General features: G+C 47.0%; 1 protein-coding gene across 2 annotated transcripts in view; it reads left to right on the forward strand.

The window, feature by feature from the left end:
- The first annotated feature begins 1258 nt into the window (after positions 1-1258).
- EMC9 (ER membrane protein complex subunit 9) overlaps positions 1259-15643 on the forward strand; it is an 83117-nt gene continuing 68732 nt past the window's right edge. The window contains exon 1 of one of the 2 annotated variants that reach the window (XM_069634002.1): positions 1259-1385. The gene's annotated coding sequence lies outside the window, so the exon portion shown is untranslated. Of the gene's footprint in view, positions 1487-15643 lie in introns of both variants that reach the window. The other variant, XM_069634004.1, reaches the window with a different exon arrangement.

Consider the following 15643-nt stretch of genomic DNA (forward strand, 5'->3'; position numbering starts at 1 on the left):
CCTGGGAGGAGACTTTAGGCAAGGTTGCTTACTCGATTGGTTCTTGTGGTTTCTCTATCGGCCCGGGGACAGTCGTGGAGTGCCTCTACTGGCTCTCCAGTGCCCCACAATTGACTGGTGATCATGGTTTCTCTCTGCATCAGGGGGTCGCAGGTGGAGAACAAATACTATTCCCCATGTTTAATTGGTAGTCTGTTTTTCCTCTCTGGAATAGGGTCGCTGGTGGAGTGCCTCAACTGGATCTCCAGTTACCCACACTAGCTTCTCCTAGAGTGTGAATGCCAAATTGCTTATCTCCAGTTCAATGGCATCCTCCTCTGTATCAGGGCCTTCGGGCATACAACCGCCTATTCCCCAGCCTACTGCCATGTATGCTTGAGTTCTTCTTTCTATATGTGTCCCCTGTCCTTCTATCAGAGTAATGGGTTCACTGACCTTGTCTTTGTTTCTTGTCCCAGTAGAAAGTACCCACAGCCCAGAATACACTTCAGGCACTGAAAAGTGTAGTGGCTCGAGGGTAATCTGGGATGTAGGTCAGGGAAAAACCCTTGTGGGGAATGAAAAACCCTTAAAGATGATGATTGCTGTATCCTTTGTATAGTAGTTTGATCACGTAGCGTAGAGATGTTAACAGCAAGTAGATTCAGTACCACGAATAATGAAGTTTCACTGTATGGTGCGAAGCAGTAGAGCGGGACCGGCTGGCAGCTTGCAAAGATTGGGGCAATGCAGGTAAGCAGCGCAGAGAGGTCAGGAAGATAGCAGTATATATACACAGTGAGGCGGTGACAAGTGGTGTAAGCGCAGCAGGAGCTAGGTAAATGGATTACCTGAAAGCTGTGTGGAAAGGGCTATGGACTGCAGAATGAAGAACAGGAAAATACAGCGCTGCTAGTAATCAGTGCGATTCAACCCAAACAGCCTGTGTAGCTGCGAGAAGCGGGAACTAGTATCAGGATAGTGAGAAATAGAAAACCAGGATCGGAAAGGAGAGTAAAAGCTCAGAACGGGAGAGAGGGGAAGGAAAGAAGAAAAAACAAGGTATTAGATAACGTCAGTGCTTACAAGAAAGAAGCGACACATCTGCTTACTGTGCCACTGCTCCTTATATGTTGAAGCTGCCTTCCGGAGTTCCGCATTCTCGGATTCCTGCAGGAGTGCCATCTTGTGGTAAGACTAGTCTGTCGCTGGCAGTCTGAGATTGTGGAGCTGAATAGCGCCATCTTGGAGATGTCAAAGTATTACACACATGATGTTTCTTCTTCCACCTCTGCCATAGAGACCAGGAAGTTGAAGGGTGTTTCCTGACACCTTCTGTCTGCTTCGGCGTCGTCCTGTCTGCTTTGGATTTTTATACCTGTTCAAGAGGACTAGTACTTCTCCTGGTTGGTGATTCTAGCTTTCCGGCTTAAGATAATTTTCTAATAAGTTTATTTCCATAATGCAGCCATTTGGATCAACTGGCAAGTAGGAGGCTATATCAAAGGTACGTGACATGATCACACAGTACTGCTGTATGCAGTGGCAGCAGGGCACCTGTTTCCTGATCCAGGAACGCATTCTTGCTCTCAGGTAAGTGTGGTGCTTGGGCTGTAGGGATGAGTGCTGTCAGCACGTAGCTCATCCAATCCTGTTGAAGTCTGCACCCTTCCGTGAGAAACACAGACTCAGTGGGTGGTGTTCTGGGACATGTAGTCCCTTGGTTCAGTGCATATTGCAGGGTGTGTGGTGCAGCTGCATGGGGTTCTTTGAGCTGATTGGTACTATAGTTTAGGGTTGAAGGAAAAATTAGTGGAGGATTTCAAAAGGACACTGTTGCCACTGTGTCAGGAACGAAACATTGTACTTAAGGAGTAGGATTCCTGCCGAAGGTTGTGATTACGAGTAGGGTGCAGAATTGGAACTGCAGGTACCTTGGCATCCTGTGGTGGGTAGCGGACGAACCACCCCAGCCTCCTGGAGCTCAGCTCCCCCATTACATAGGACATAGGTGTCATCAGACTCATCACTCCCCTCAGGAGCAAACGTAACCTTTTCAAACATTTTCTTCAAGAACCCTCATTCAACCTGTGCTCAAATTCCAAGGTGCCATCTCCTGTTCCAGTGGGGCACACATAAACGAGCATGGTTCAGACCAATTTGAAAATAGTACATGTGTATATTCAAAGAAAATGATTTTAATTTAAAAGGCATATTCTTTAATGTAATGTAATTTGTATAGCACCTTTTCCCATTGGTGTGGCCTCAAAATGCTTTAGGTGAATGCCCTTGTGGCCCAAAGTCCATGGTATGGGAAATTCATCAGAGTTCAGAATGTGTGTGTGCATTTTAGCAAATACGAAGGTAGGTAGGGGTGGCCAAGTCCCTGTTAGCTACCCATGTCAAGCTGGGACGTGGATGGCTGCTGTGAGGTAGTCTGGAGCGTATGCAAGTGCAGGAGACTCACTATGTGTCCAGCTAGACCGCATTTTTGTCTTGGAGGATAGCTGCATTCTTATGACATTAGTGTTGTGCGATGTGTGTTAGAATAGTGTATGATAGCAGATGCGTGTGGGAGGGCGGGTGGCCGTGCCTTCGGCTATCTTCCATAAACATGGATGTGATATGTACCCATGTGTCCTGGCTGGTTTCATTGTTTCGAAGATGTGACGTGGATTCTGTCCTGTGGTTTTAAACACCCCTTTATATTGAAGTCATTATAACCAGTAATTATACATTAGACCAACTTAATACCACAGTGTGAGTATGTGCAACATAGCTGCATGTTGACATGCTTAAAAAACTGTTTTATAATATGCACATTTCTCTAGCATAAATATTTTTTTTTAACGGTCACCATTCTGTCAAAGTTTATTGTCTGTTGTGATGAATCCTACGGGCTCCTCACAAATTCACTGCATAAAGTCTCCTCCCAGGTGGCCAGGGAAAGGCAGACGCTTACCGATCCTGACCTTGGGGATGGTGTTCAGCGGGAGAATTACTTGGGAGGAGGCAAACCCTAGGGGAAGGAAAGGATTCCATGGGATGAGACACAGTATTTATCTTCCTTTAGGGAGGATGTCTCCTCAATGCCAACGTGTGTAATGGCTTGTTATTAGAACCATCTTTTTGTTTCACAAGATCCACATATAAATAAGGGTGAAAACAGTCACACACGCCTAGGCATTGGAAGGAATAAAAATCCTTCCTTGATTATATAGACTGGTGAAGCTGAAAGCCTCTTTATACCCAAAGGTACAGTGAAATAAAATCTGTGCATTGTAATGGCTTAAAAGAACTGCCTTCCCTGTTCAATCGAATCCAAAGACTTATCCTTGTAAAGTTAATTTAAAGAATATTAGAAAGAATGTATTTGGGTTTAAAAAGTAAAAATCAAACCCAAAAACCTGCCTTTCTCGTTAGGGACTTCAAGTCCAATAATTCCCTAAATACTGGGACGAGGAAGAGGGCTAAAGAGCAGTCATGCAGGAGTGATCAGGTCATTAATTCAAATGACCCACGCCTGAGAGAGGCAGAGAGGTTTAAAAGGCCTCCCCATGTGCAGGCCAGGAGGTTGAAGAAGGTGAAGCCAAATCAGCGTGGCTCAAGCTGGCAGTCCAAGCAGAAGCTGGAGGAGAGAGAAAACGTCAGTACCTCTTTGTTTCAGATATGAGCTGGCGCTCCTGAGAGGGTCTATACCTCTTGATTCCTGAAGTGCACTGATTGCACAGCGGAAAGCGTTCAGCGGGGAAGCTTGCCCCCTGGTGATCTAATCTGCAGAGGTTGTGCAGCAGGAAGCGAAGGCTAGGGAAGCGTTCCTTCCCAGGAAGCTGTCTCAGGTGGCTGGCAAGCAGCTGAGAACCTTGAGGCTGTTTCTGGTGGCTGGCGTGTAACAGAAGGCCGTGGAAGGTGGCACAAGTGGCGGCAGACTAAAAGACGCTTGCCGAGTTCCGAGGAGCCACAGAAACGGACGTCCTGCAGGCGACCAGAGGAATGGACGCACATGTTTTACCCAGTGAGTTCACAGCTTGACAGTGACCCCGGAGCGCTCCTTCCGGCTCGCGTGTGCAAAGCAGACATCCGGCAAGTAAGGAATACTTGCATATGAATGGAAGTTGCTCAGAAAACAATTGTGAATTTCGAACCTTTGAAAAACAGCAGAAGCAGCACTCGTGCACGAGTGAAAGCAGTTCTAAGAGTAATCTTATTTATTTTGAATACCAAACTCATGAAAAGCAGCGGAAACATGTAACAAAAACAAATGACTGCAACTTTACAATTGTGAGACTGTGGAAAAGGCAGCAACCTGATGGGGTGAGTTTGTTAAGAAATAATACCTGCAAGCATTGCCCAAATCAAGAGAGACTAGGAGTCAGGCAAATACAATCCAGCAAATATTGCCAACAACGAAAAGGGGCTAATGAAAAGTATATAAAGTGTGAAACTTGTTGCCCATATTTTGCCCCGTTAATGGTAAATGCTGGTGTGAACTCACATTGTCAAGGCCAAGAGAACAACCGAGTAAAACCCTCCCTTTATTAGTATTTGGTCACTGGTTCAGTGGAGAAATAAGAGTGGCAAAAAGGCTGCCCTTCTGGAGGAGGATATTCAGAAGGGGAGAAGCATTATTTGTATGAAAGTATTGAGCATCAATGTGAATCTTGTTTGCACTGAAGAGTTGTTAACAGTTTTGAAGCTGCAAACTGGCAAACCATGTGCGGTTGTTGTGAATCTTTTGTTTGTTGACTTTAAAACAAAAAAACAAAAAAAACACTCTTACTTGTGCTTACTTGTGAAGCGCTGTTTGGGCCTGCAAGGATACCCGTATGGCAAACGTTTTAAGGTGTAGGCCTGGTATGGGAGTAAACCAGGTGGAAGTGGCAAAGTGCTACAAAGTGGTCCTGACAAAGTCAACCTATGTTGTTAAGGTGCTAAAGGAAGAATTGTGTACAGCTGTTGATTTTGAAGAAGTTGCATTTCGTTTGAACATATCAGTTGTGGCAAATCATTCTGACCAAGGCATTTATTGATGCTATTTGATGAACTGAGAAACTGTGCTTTGATTGAAGTGTAAACTGCATAATTGTTCAAGGAAGAGTTTTTTATTCCTTTGTTGAATCACTGGAGTATTGGCACTTTCAGTTTAAGAGTCGAAATTGCAAAGAACTGTGTTGGAACTTTGTGGCGAAGAAGGACTTCCTTATTTACTTTTCTTGAAATTATATGATATGGCATTTATAACACACCTATACACAAGTGTTCCAAGGGCGACGAGGCAAGGGAGGGGAAACAGAGGGAAAACAGAGACAGCGATCCTACTAGGCCGGTGACATTCAGATCTACTTGAACTGTAAAGTAGAATTCAACTTAACTCTGGGGAAGGGAAGTTCACCCATGTTATAAAGAGAGACTGTGATTACATTATGAACTTAACCATTATTGTTTTGAACTGCCATTTATTTCCTAGTTTATTTTTTATATGTATAAATGTGAGGGACATATATCCTTTATTATAGTGTTTCCTTTAGTTTATTTTAAGCAGGGAAATCCTTGTCAGGGTAGGGGTAGTGAGGCATTCATCCAACCTTTGAATATAATAAAATGGCATTTGTTGAACAAGTTGTCCGCCTCACATTTCTGACCTCTCACACTGTGTCTATGACAATTAATATTTTATCTTTGAATCCACATATGGACAACTCACTCCCACTGAGTACTAACTTACCTTTGTATTTAGATCTATTTATTAGCATTAATAAACAATACCAAGCTTAATGCATGCCATTGCTTAATTCACAGCTATCACAATTCACTTGGTTTAAAATAAAAAACATTGAACAAAACAAGCATGTAGACAAAACATTCCAAAATCGGTTAAGCCTTATCTTTCTAAGGAGGATGACGATCATACCCATCATGTCTCAACATTCTATGCTACTCTGATCATCATCGTAATTCTCACGGTAGGTCTTACGTGGTGTGGTCGTTTCATGGATAGGATTCAGGGATGTTAGTAGTGTTTAAGAATGGTGCGAAATGTGCCGAAGGGTCGCAAGAAGCCATGGTCCCAATGTTGCTCTTCGCGGGGCCAGCTACCATTTTGTTCGTATGATGCAAAGCGTGCATAGGGGCAGTCTAGAAAGCCTAAAGCCCTCAGCCTAGCTGGACAGGTGGTGTCCTTATTATATAACCTGGCGTGGACCATTTAGCAAAGGTCTGAAGCGTGTCCTGTATCGAGTGGGACACCTTTTCAGTTATCAGTAGAGCCCACATACCAGACCACCAATCATCAATTGAGTGAGGGCTATCAGATTTCCAATAGGCTGTGATCATTGCCCTAGCTAACAAGAGCATAGTTTGCCGGATAGGCATATTTGTATAAGGCATAATTTTAGCCCCCAAATGACACCTCTGAGGCACACCATATGGCCCAGTGGGAGGGAGTTTTTGGTCATAAAGTTGAGTGTGGATAACACCTCCTCAGTATTGTTTAAGTTTAGAGCATCTCCACCATATGTGTAAGTGCTGGTTTCTCTGCACCCTCTCCAACATAGTCTGTGTTCCCCTCCTCATTTCATGTCTTTTATTGTATCAGGGGTCAGAAAGTCCCTAGCTTGCTGCACGCTTAGAGTGGCCCTACATAGCCCCCTCAATATCTCCCACCAGCTCCCCTCTGGAAGCCCTGTGCCCAGATCCCTATGCTAACTTTACACATAAGAGGGTGACTTGTTTTTGCTCTGTTTAGCGCTTAGGCATGCATATAGTTGGGAAATTAGGCCAGTGGAGTCACTGGGGGAGAATATCATTCTTTCAAACTTTGTTAGTGGTCTAGTGTCCGCTTTCCTGTTTTGCGACTGTAATACCCAGTGCCTCAATTGTCAATATTGGAAGCACTCTTTCTCCTCCACCCCAAAGGTTGTCGTACAAGATTCAAACAACCTAATTTGTTCCTTGTCAAATAGGTGCGCCAAGTATTCACATTTCCCTTCCCTCCATCTTGAAAAGGCCACACCATCATAGGCTGTTTGGAATTCCATATTAAAGTGGATAGTGGTGACCGGAGAGGGAAAGGAGTAGTCCAATCATGTAGCCATCCCATCCCAGGTTTCCAAAGTCACTCTTGTGTTAGGGAGCTCATACATACTCATGCCATGGTATGTAACTCGGAGGTCTTCCAGTTACTTCCTCTTCTAGGCATCTCAAACCCTTGGATGAGCTTGGCCTGACCCGATCATGTATAGCTCGCATTTAGGCTGCCTGTAAGTATCTGTTGATGCTCGGGAGTGCAAGTCCCCACTATCTCTGGATCTACAAAGGGTTGCTTTGGCTATTCTGGTCCTCCCATCCTGCCAATTGAAGGCATATATGCCTTGCTGGAGCTTTACAAAATCCTGTGGGGGAATGGGTATTGCAAGGCCTTAAAATGATATAGTAACCGTGGTGAGATATTCATTTTTATTGAGGCGGTCTTGCTAAACCAAGAGATAGCCTGCATACCCCATGACCTTATATCCGAACGTATCCCTGTGAATAGTTCCAGATAGTTTGCCGGTTGAGTCCCACACTATCTGGTGTTAAATACACACTCAGTACTTTAGTGAGCCCCTAGCCCACTGAAGGGGGTGTAGGGGCGTTTGTGCTCTATTGTACCCTCATCAATATTAATATTGAGTACCTCGCTTTTATCGAGATTCACTTTGAAGCCTGAGATTTCACAATATATCTTGAAGATCCACAGGAGGAGTGAAATCAAGGACGTGGCATCAAGGACGAAATCAAGTTAACGTTAAAATTACGTTGTCTGCAAACAGGATGATTTTATGGACCCTATTCTGGTACGGAATACCTTTAACCCCCTCCTTAGCTGTAATCCTCACCGCCAGGGGCTCGGCCGACAAGATGAACAACAGCGACAGGGGGCAGCCCTACCTTGTCCCCCTTGGCAGGTTGAACCCAGAGGACAAGAACCCATTTGCGGCTACTCTAGCCCTTGGCACAGAGTAAAGGAAGAAGACTAATTTAATAAAATTGTACCCCAAATTACATCTGCTGGAAACCTCCCTGAGAAATGGCCATTCGACACATTTGAACGCCTTCTCTGCATCTAATTCCAGGAGCATATATGGGGTGCAAGTCTGGTGGGCTATATCTGTAAGACCTATAATCTTCCTTACATTATCTAATCCTTGTTCACCCCTTACAAAACCTGCTTGATCCCCCTTACCAAAAGAGGTAACACATTATCCAATCTGCACGCCAGTATTTTGGAATGGATCTTTATGTCCACATTCAAGACCACGATATAGCAGTATGAGATGCATGTGGTAGAGTACTTGCCTTCTGTAGGGATTACTGATATTTTGGCTCCCCCATGGCACTAGAGGACACTCCCTGTGTGAACATCATAATAAACATGTCTGAAGTGGCGTCACCAGACTGCTGGCAAATTGTTTAAAAAAGGGTGAAGGCCCATAATCCCTTTACAGAAGAAATAGCCTTAAGGATATCCTCCTTCGTAATCACACCATTGAAATGGCCCTGTTGCTCATCTGTAAACCGTGGGCTGGGGCATTCATTGAGGAAGTAATTTATTTTTAAGGGTTCAGTAGCTTAAAGGGTCTTGTAATATCGATCAAATGCCCCTAATACGTCTCTATACATCTATATGCACTATATTGCCATTCTCCCCCTTGTCCCCACTATTTTCCCCGATATTTTCCTCAGCTTGAGTTTCTAGGCTAACACTGTCCCCGCCTTATTGCCTTTTTCAAAAGATCTTTGCTTTGCTCAGAGTAAGGGGATCTCAGCCTTAGATGCCTCCATGGTGTTAATCTGCCAGTCTGTAAGGCTGTAAATGCTTTACGGGTGCCCGTTTCCCCAAATTTCCCTTATTTTTCCTTCACCCTTCTTTTTCCTTCACCTCACCGTGAAGTAGTAGGGTCTGCTCCTTCTGATCTTGTTTTCTTGGGAGATTAGAATTCCACGCATATATGCTTAAATGCATACCATCTTGTTGTCTCTAGTACCTACCCACTAAGGTTGTTTCTGAAAAAAATCACCAATGGCAAAGTTTCCATTGCCTAGGTCCGGGGTCTCGAGACGGGAGGTGTGACAAATCAACTTCAGGGGCACAAGTGGTCCAGGGATGAATATCGGTTTCTAAACCATCAATCAGCCCCACACCTCTAGTACACCAGAAGGGATCCGAACAGATTGGAAACACAAGTCAATTATAAACCTCCTTGTCCAATTTAGTTAACGTGGACGGAACGGCATGCTTATCTCTGCAAGGTCGTGGATTGTTGGTTAGTTGCAACACAACGAAAATACAATTATTACCCAATGATAAAAGGGACTGTCTAGTCAAGGTTGTATAAAAATATCTACTTTATTATTATTACAACAAACAGTTCTAGCACACTACAAAATACAACTCACCCTGTAAAGGAACACCGAGGACAGACAGTTTCACAAAGGAAAGGGAATCACTCTGGATACTGACAGGAGGGTACTCGGTAAAGCAATCAGTCTTAATTGTTCAAGGTTATTTGGTTTCAGCACCAAGGGAGCAAGGGGTTATAAATGTCACTAGGGGCCTTCGGAAAAAGGACCAGGGGGACAGAACCACGATGTACCTGGTGCGTAAGATGATTTTGATGCTCGACAGGGTCGAGTTGGTTCCAGGATGCTTTGCAGCTCCTGCAACAGAGTTAAAGATGGGAGGCAGCTGTGGGTATCAGGCGGCAGGCAGTTTGGCAAGCAAGGCTGGATGGATGGCTTCAGGCTGGCCGACACGGTGGCTCAGGGTCAAGAATAGTTGTCTCTGTGCTGGTTGGCAGATCCGAAACGCTGGTCGAGATCCTCTGACGGCTTTAGTGACTGCAGCGTGACAACAGTCAGTGGGTCAGCCGGTCGCGGTTCAAGGGTTTGACTGCTTCGAAAATCCTAGCTTCTCCGCAGGGCTTCTGTCATTCTTTAAGGCTGACGGCCCAAAGATGAGGATAGTGCTTGCAGGCAATGACGTTGTCCTTTGTACAGAGACTCTCTTGCACTTCCCACCTAGGAAGCTTGCTGGCAGAACCTAGCACAGCACACGGTGTGCTGACTGGTTACCGGTTCTGGAGCTGCTGGACGGGTCCCCTGAGTCTGGTATCTCCCACTGTTCCCTGGGAGATGTTTAGGGCTGGGATCTTGCTTCCCTCTTGGAAATCCTGGCCTTCCTTCACTGGCGGAAGATGTAAGGTAGACTGTACCTTCAGTCAGGGTCCAAATGAGTCCTTCTTACTCCTTTCAAAGTCGTCAGATGATCTGCTAAGTGAGGAGCTCAGCCCTCTTTTAAAGCCAAATGGGCCCCAGTGTTTAGTACGGGCTAAGCATACCTTAATGAACCAATCCCGGGTCCCTACCTAAAATTTTCTGCTATGTGTGAGGTCAGGACCAGAGTGCTTTGCAACATGAAAGCTAAGAGGTGACAACATGTACTCCTAAGTCCCACCCATCTTCTTGTCTGTTGTAGATCAAAGAGTCTCTTTGGTTAACTGAGCCCTCTGTGGCTCTTGATCAAAGTGCAGGTCTCCCATGAAGTTTGTGGTGAGAACATACTTCTGTCTCCCTCAAACCACATACTTATACCCTCTGCAAGGGGTCCACTCTGCAGGGATAGAAAATGTGTGTGGAATGGCCTCACACATTTTCGGAGGTTGATCTTCCATCATTCATTTTCATTTTCAAAAAATCAAAAATGCCCAGTCAAGCGCACACTCCCTGTGCGGATGGTCGTATTCCTCACAGAAGGCTAAGAGTACATTGTACTGGGTATGATCCGAGAAGTCTATGATTCCTACCTTGACATCTGTTATCATGGGAGTTAGTTCCCTGCCAACCCAAAAATAGTCTATCCTGGTGTACATGCAGTGAGTGTGTGAGAAAACCCTACAATCTCTAGGGGCATGGTGGGCATGTCTCCAGTAATCTATCAGGTCAGAGCCAGCCAGCTGACTGAGAAGGTCCCACAGGGGTCACAAGGCCCCCAATATGGGCCTTTAGATGTGTCCCAGTTGGCGTACATGGGTAGGTTAAAGTCACCCACTAGTATAATATATCGCTGTGGAAACACTAGCAGTTCTCCCAGAGCTGAATACAGGAATTTGTTCTGTCCCACGTATGGCCCATTGATTGGTGCCCAGGTCACCTGCACCTCTCCAAGTTGCACAGGGATAAATTGGTATTGCCCCTCTCTGTCTGTTTTATACCTATCCGATTGGAATTGTATCCTCCGACTCACCAGGATTCCCACGCCTCTTTTCTTTAGTCGACACAATGAAACAAACTGTTGCAGGAAGAGGTTTGTGTGTTACCTTGCTGAGTCAACCCTCTTCATGGGTCTCTTGCAGAAAGGCTATGTCTATCTGCTGATGCTTTAACTTGTGTAGTAGGAAAGTCCACTTCCTTCAGGAATTTAAGCCCCTCACCCTATATGTTAGACATTTCAACTCTGTGTCTTGAATAAGGTTGGGCATCCACGAGTTCCCTCAAGCAACACCAAAGCCTTTTGCCCTCCAGGAGCTACACCTCCTCCCACCCTCATCCCCATCTTCTTCTTATTAGTACTGGCCGGGACCCAAGTAACCACTGCCATCAATTGCTACTGAGTAACATATAACCTTAACAAAGAACCAAATAACTAACTTATGTAGGCGATTTGAGGCAAAAATAGTCATTAACCCTACAATGAGAGAAGATTCCCCTTCTTGCCCCCATTCTTAGGCAAGGGGCCTCTAGGAGTACGGGAGGTGACCAGTATCTATTTGCACTCCGCCCAGTAATCATACCTATGGCCCCAGCACAGGGATCTTCACTGACCACCTCCAGGCAACGCCATCCAGTTTCTATTATTGTCCTCTTCTTGGGCTGCACCCAGCAGAATCTCAAGGACTAGGGCGGGTTCCTCTGGGGCCATACACCGCCATTGCTTGCCCTCCTAGGAGAAAAGCAACAGGAAAGTCCATCTATATTTGACATGTTCCTGTTACAATTTCACTCTTATAAGGTAGAATGCTTGCCTCTTCTGGAGAGTCACTGTTGCTAGATCTTGGTAAATGAGGAGTTTCTAGTTGGCATAGGTCATTTCTCCCTTAGCCCTTGAGGCCCTAACGATCTTCTCTTTAACCGTGAAGGTGTGGAATTTCATTATTATATCCCTTGGTTGCGCTTGCAGGCCCTTCCATAGAGGGCCAACCCTGTGATCTCGGTCTAGCATGAGGTTTTTGCTGGTGACCTCTGGGAAAGTCTCTTCACAGAACCGTAGGACCCAAGACCTCAGGTGTGTGCCTTCAGTGTTTTCATCTAGGTCTCCAGGTCTTCTATGGTGGACAGCAGCTCCTACTTCCTTCGCACCTGCTATTTCCCCCTGGAGGGGTATGACATCCTCCTGTAGGGACTGGATAGCCTCTTCAGTGTCACTCACCCTCGAGTTGATCTGTTTCAAATCTCTGGAGAGGTCTAACAGGGATTTCCTAATTTCCTGTGGCACCTGAGACCTCACTTTTGACCGTTTGGGAGATTTTTTCCTTCAGGTCGGTCATACATTCTAGAAGGTCCTTCTTTGTGAGAGGTGCCACACTAGCCTCCTCCTGGCGTGACTGAGTCAGCTTTGCTCTCTCCAAGCTCTTTTCTCCACCTTTCACTCCCAGGGTTGGTTTTGGGGACCAGAGGGACGGAAGCGTGCCGCTCTTACATTGGGCCTTTTGTGGAGACATGCCAAGAATCAGAGCTAGGGCCCCGCTACCAGCCTTGGTTATTCTTTCCTCCTGGTTCTGTTGTAATAGACCTAAGTTCCACCAGCACAATTAATCCTTCAAGTGGCATGGTATATTTCTGCTCGTGGAGGGTCTCCCTCAAGAAGGGAAAAACAGGGCTTGCCCTCCTCTGCCCCAGGGATAGGGAGCCTGTAGTCTTACTTTGGGCCTATGGCTCTGTCTCTAATTTCTCTCCTGCTCTGGACGCCTCAGGCCCAGCTCACCATCAGTGATCGTGCGGAAGGGGCACTCCTATCGCAGCGTCTGACTGCTGTCTTCCGTGTACTTCATCCCGCCAGGCCCGGCCCAGGGCATGCGCCGGATGATCCAGTCCAGGCAAGGGGGGACGGGAGCAAGACAGCGCCCCCTTCTGGCCCACACCAGCCAAAAGCCCCCTCCATCGCCCCCATGGACACAGCTTCGCAGGGACGGGCCCAGAGCTGCTCCTTTCCTGTGTTGACAGGGCCACCCATCTGCCTCCTGGGCTTCGCCTGTGATTGGCTTGTCGAGGAGTCCATCCCCATGGACGCACACCTTCTGCGCTTTACAGCTCCTCGCTCCGCTGACCCTCTCCCCGAGGCTCCGCTGCCGGATGATCAGCATGCGCCTCAGCCACAAGGCCCTGGCTTCTAGCCATGGTGTCTTCCGCGGGTCTCTGCACCGGCCAGTCTTCTCTCCCGAGCTTGTGACTTAAGAGCCTTCGACATTCCCCTGATTCAGATTCTTTGAGGCAGGATAGCTATCAATCTCCCCCGGGTGACTGGAGGAGTTTAGAGAGCGGCCATCTTGGGCGCCCATTTACTTATAACTTTTAACCTTGTGTTACATTACTCGAGACAACAGATGTTCCAATGAATCATGTTTGGAGGGTAACATTTCCAATTTACAATCTTGTCATGTGGCCTAAATTAAGGCCTAATGGCCTTGACAAAGGCTGTGGCAGTGGGAGAAGCCCCATCTCCACTGAGAGAATGTCTGTCCTTTCATATGTTTAGCGGGTGAAACATTTCAAGTTGCAATCTACTAGCCAGCCAGGAAGGTCACTCGCCACCTAGCTATCTAATCTACTTACAGACATGCATGCTTTTTTTTACAAGACTGATCCAATTTATAGTAGCTGTCACAAATGGCGCATAAATCACTGAGTTGTAGAGACATTTCAAGGATTTGTATTTCTCTTTTGTGGGGCCTAGATACATCCCTCTCTCTTGCTTCTGGTTGTGACCTTTGGTTAGTGCTACTGAACGTTGACTCCTACTGTTTAAGAGCCTACTGTCATCTTATGCTACAAATGACTAATCTTCCTCAGATACTTCGTAACAGTGCCTACTTTATCCAAGGGTTAGTGTTCTATTGGAAATTGGGATAGTGCCTTGCACACACTGTGTTGGATTCAGGCTGATTCAATCACACCCACACTCTCCTCTTCACTTCTACTCTTACTACTACACCCCTCTGCCTTTCTCTTTCCACCAATCTTCTGTCCCTCCAATATTTCACTCATCCTAGCTCTCACCTCCACCCTTTGATATTATTTCGCCGCCATTTCACTTCACTACTTCTCCTCCAGACTACTAACACCCTGCTTAACACTACTGCTCCCCTTCTTCCACTACGACTCTCGTCTCACTACTTAAACACCCTCCTTTCACCCTGTATCGTTAAAGTCACTTTGACTCCTTAAACTAATCTCTCTGCTCACTCTTTAAATAAAGAAGCACACTGCAGTACCACTTCCACTCATAGGCCAATACCTTACCTGCTCCACAACTCGTCTCCACAAGCCGCAGCTCACTCCTTCCTCCTGAGGTGTGGCGATCGGGGCCAGAGGCTGCTGCGGAGGCTGGGATGGAAACGCCTGTGGTGCAGGAGGCAGAGGAGCCAGGACCGCGCGGGCTGGCACAGGCAGAAGAGGCTGCGCGGGGGCCTGAGGCGCTGGAGCCATAGGAGGAATGACTATGGACGCTGGGGGTAGGACAGGAGGTAGCATGTCCCTGATCACATTCCGAAGCATGGTGCCCATCTGAGGGGATCTCATAAGCGTGAGGAATTTCTCAAAGAATCTGTCCTCACAGGCCGGTGGGGTGCTAGGTGGCATAAGAGTAGGGCCCTGAGGTTGCTGAGGTCTGGGCGTATTCTGCCTTGTTGCTTGCACAGTGTATCTGCCCTGCGACGTTGAAGGATATGCAGTAGGCCACGTACTTGGTGAAGACCAGTGCCACCTTGAAACTCGTTCTCCCACCTGCTCCGCACCAGGGGGTGGTATCGGACAAGCGGCCATTTTGTCTGGCGCAGCGGCCATCTTGTTGGGCTGCATGCCACCTGCCTGCGTCATGGTGCTTGCCGCGCTGGGCCCGGCCTCCTCCAGGACTCTTGGCGATGAAGCTTGAGGCCTACCCTGCACCTCAGGACGAGGCCTGGAAGGCGTTGTGCCCTTGTCTGTGCTGCCGGTAGTGCTGCGTACAGGCACCCCCTCAGACATGTGTCTGGTATTAAGGCATAGCCCCTCTGGTGGACACCCGGTAAAAGAACCTTGCAGTCCCTCAGCAACATGCCCGGTAGGATCCAGTGACCCCTTGGCCTGGCAGCCGGAAGTTGAAGCAGCCTCGGTACCCGTGCTGGTGTTAGAACCTGAACGGTCGCTCCTGCTCGGACGTCTCTTTGGGAAGGAGTCAGCTTTGTGCAGATTAAAAAAGTGTCCCTACCTTGGGCATTGGCTTGTGCTTGACGAAGTCCTTCAAGTGCTCTGGAGGCGATTGTTTGAAGAGCTTGCTCCACCGAGCGAACCTGTTTTTCAGAAAGTGCGGTGTAAGCGCGTCACACGCGGTACAACCCTCCCAGCTGTAATCGGGGCCAAGGCAGCGGAG

The sequence above is a fragment of the Ambystoma mexicanum genome, chromosome 13, assembly GCF_040938575.1.
Source record: "Ambystoma mexicanum isolate Mex_15411 chromosome 13, UKY_AmexF1_1, whole genome shotgun sequence".
NCBI lineage: Eukaryota > Metazoa > Chordata > Amphibia > Caudata > Ambystomatidae > Ambystoma > Ambystoma mexicanum.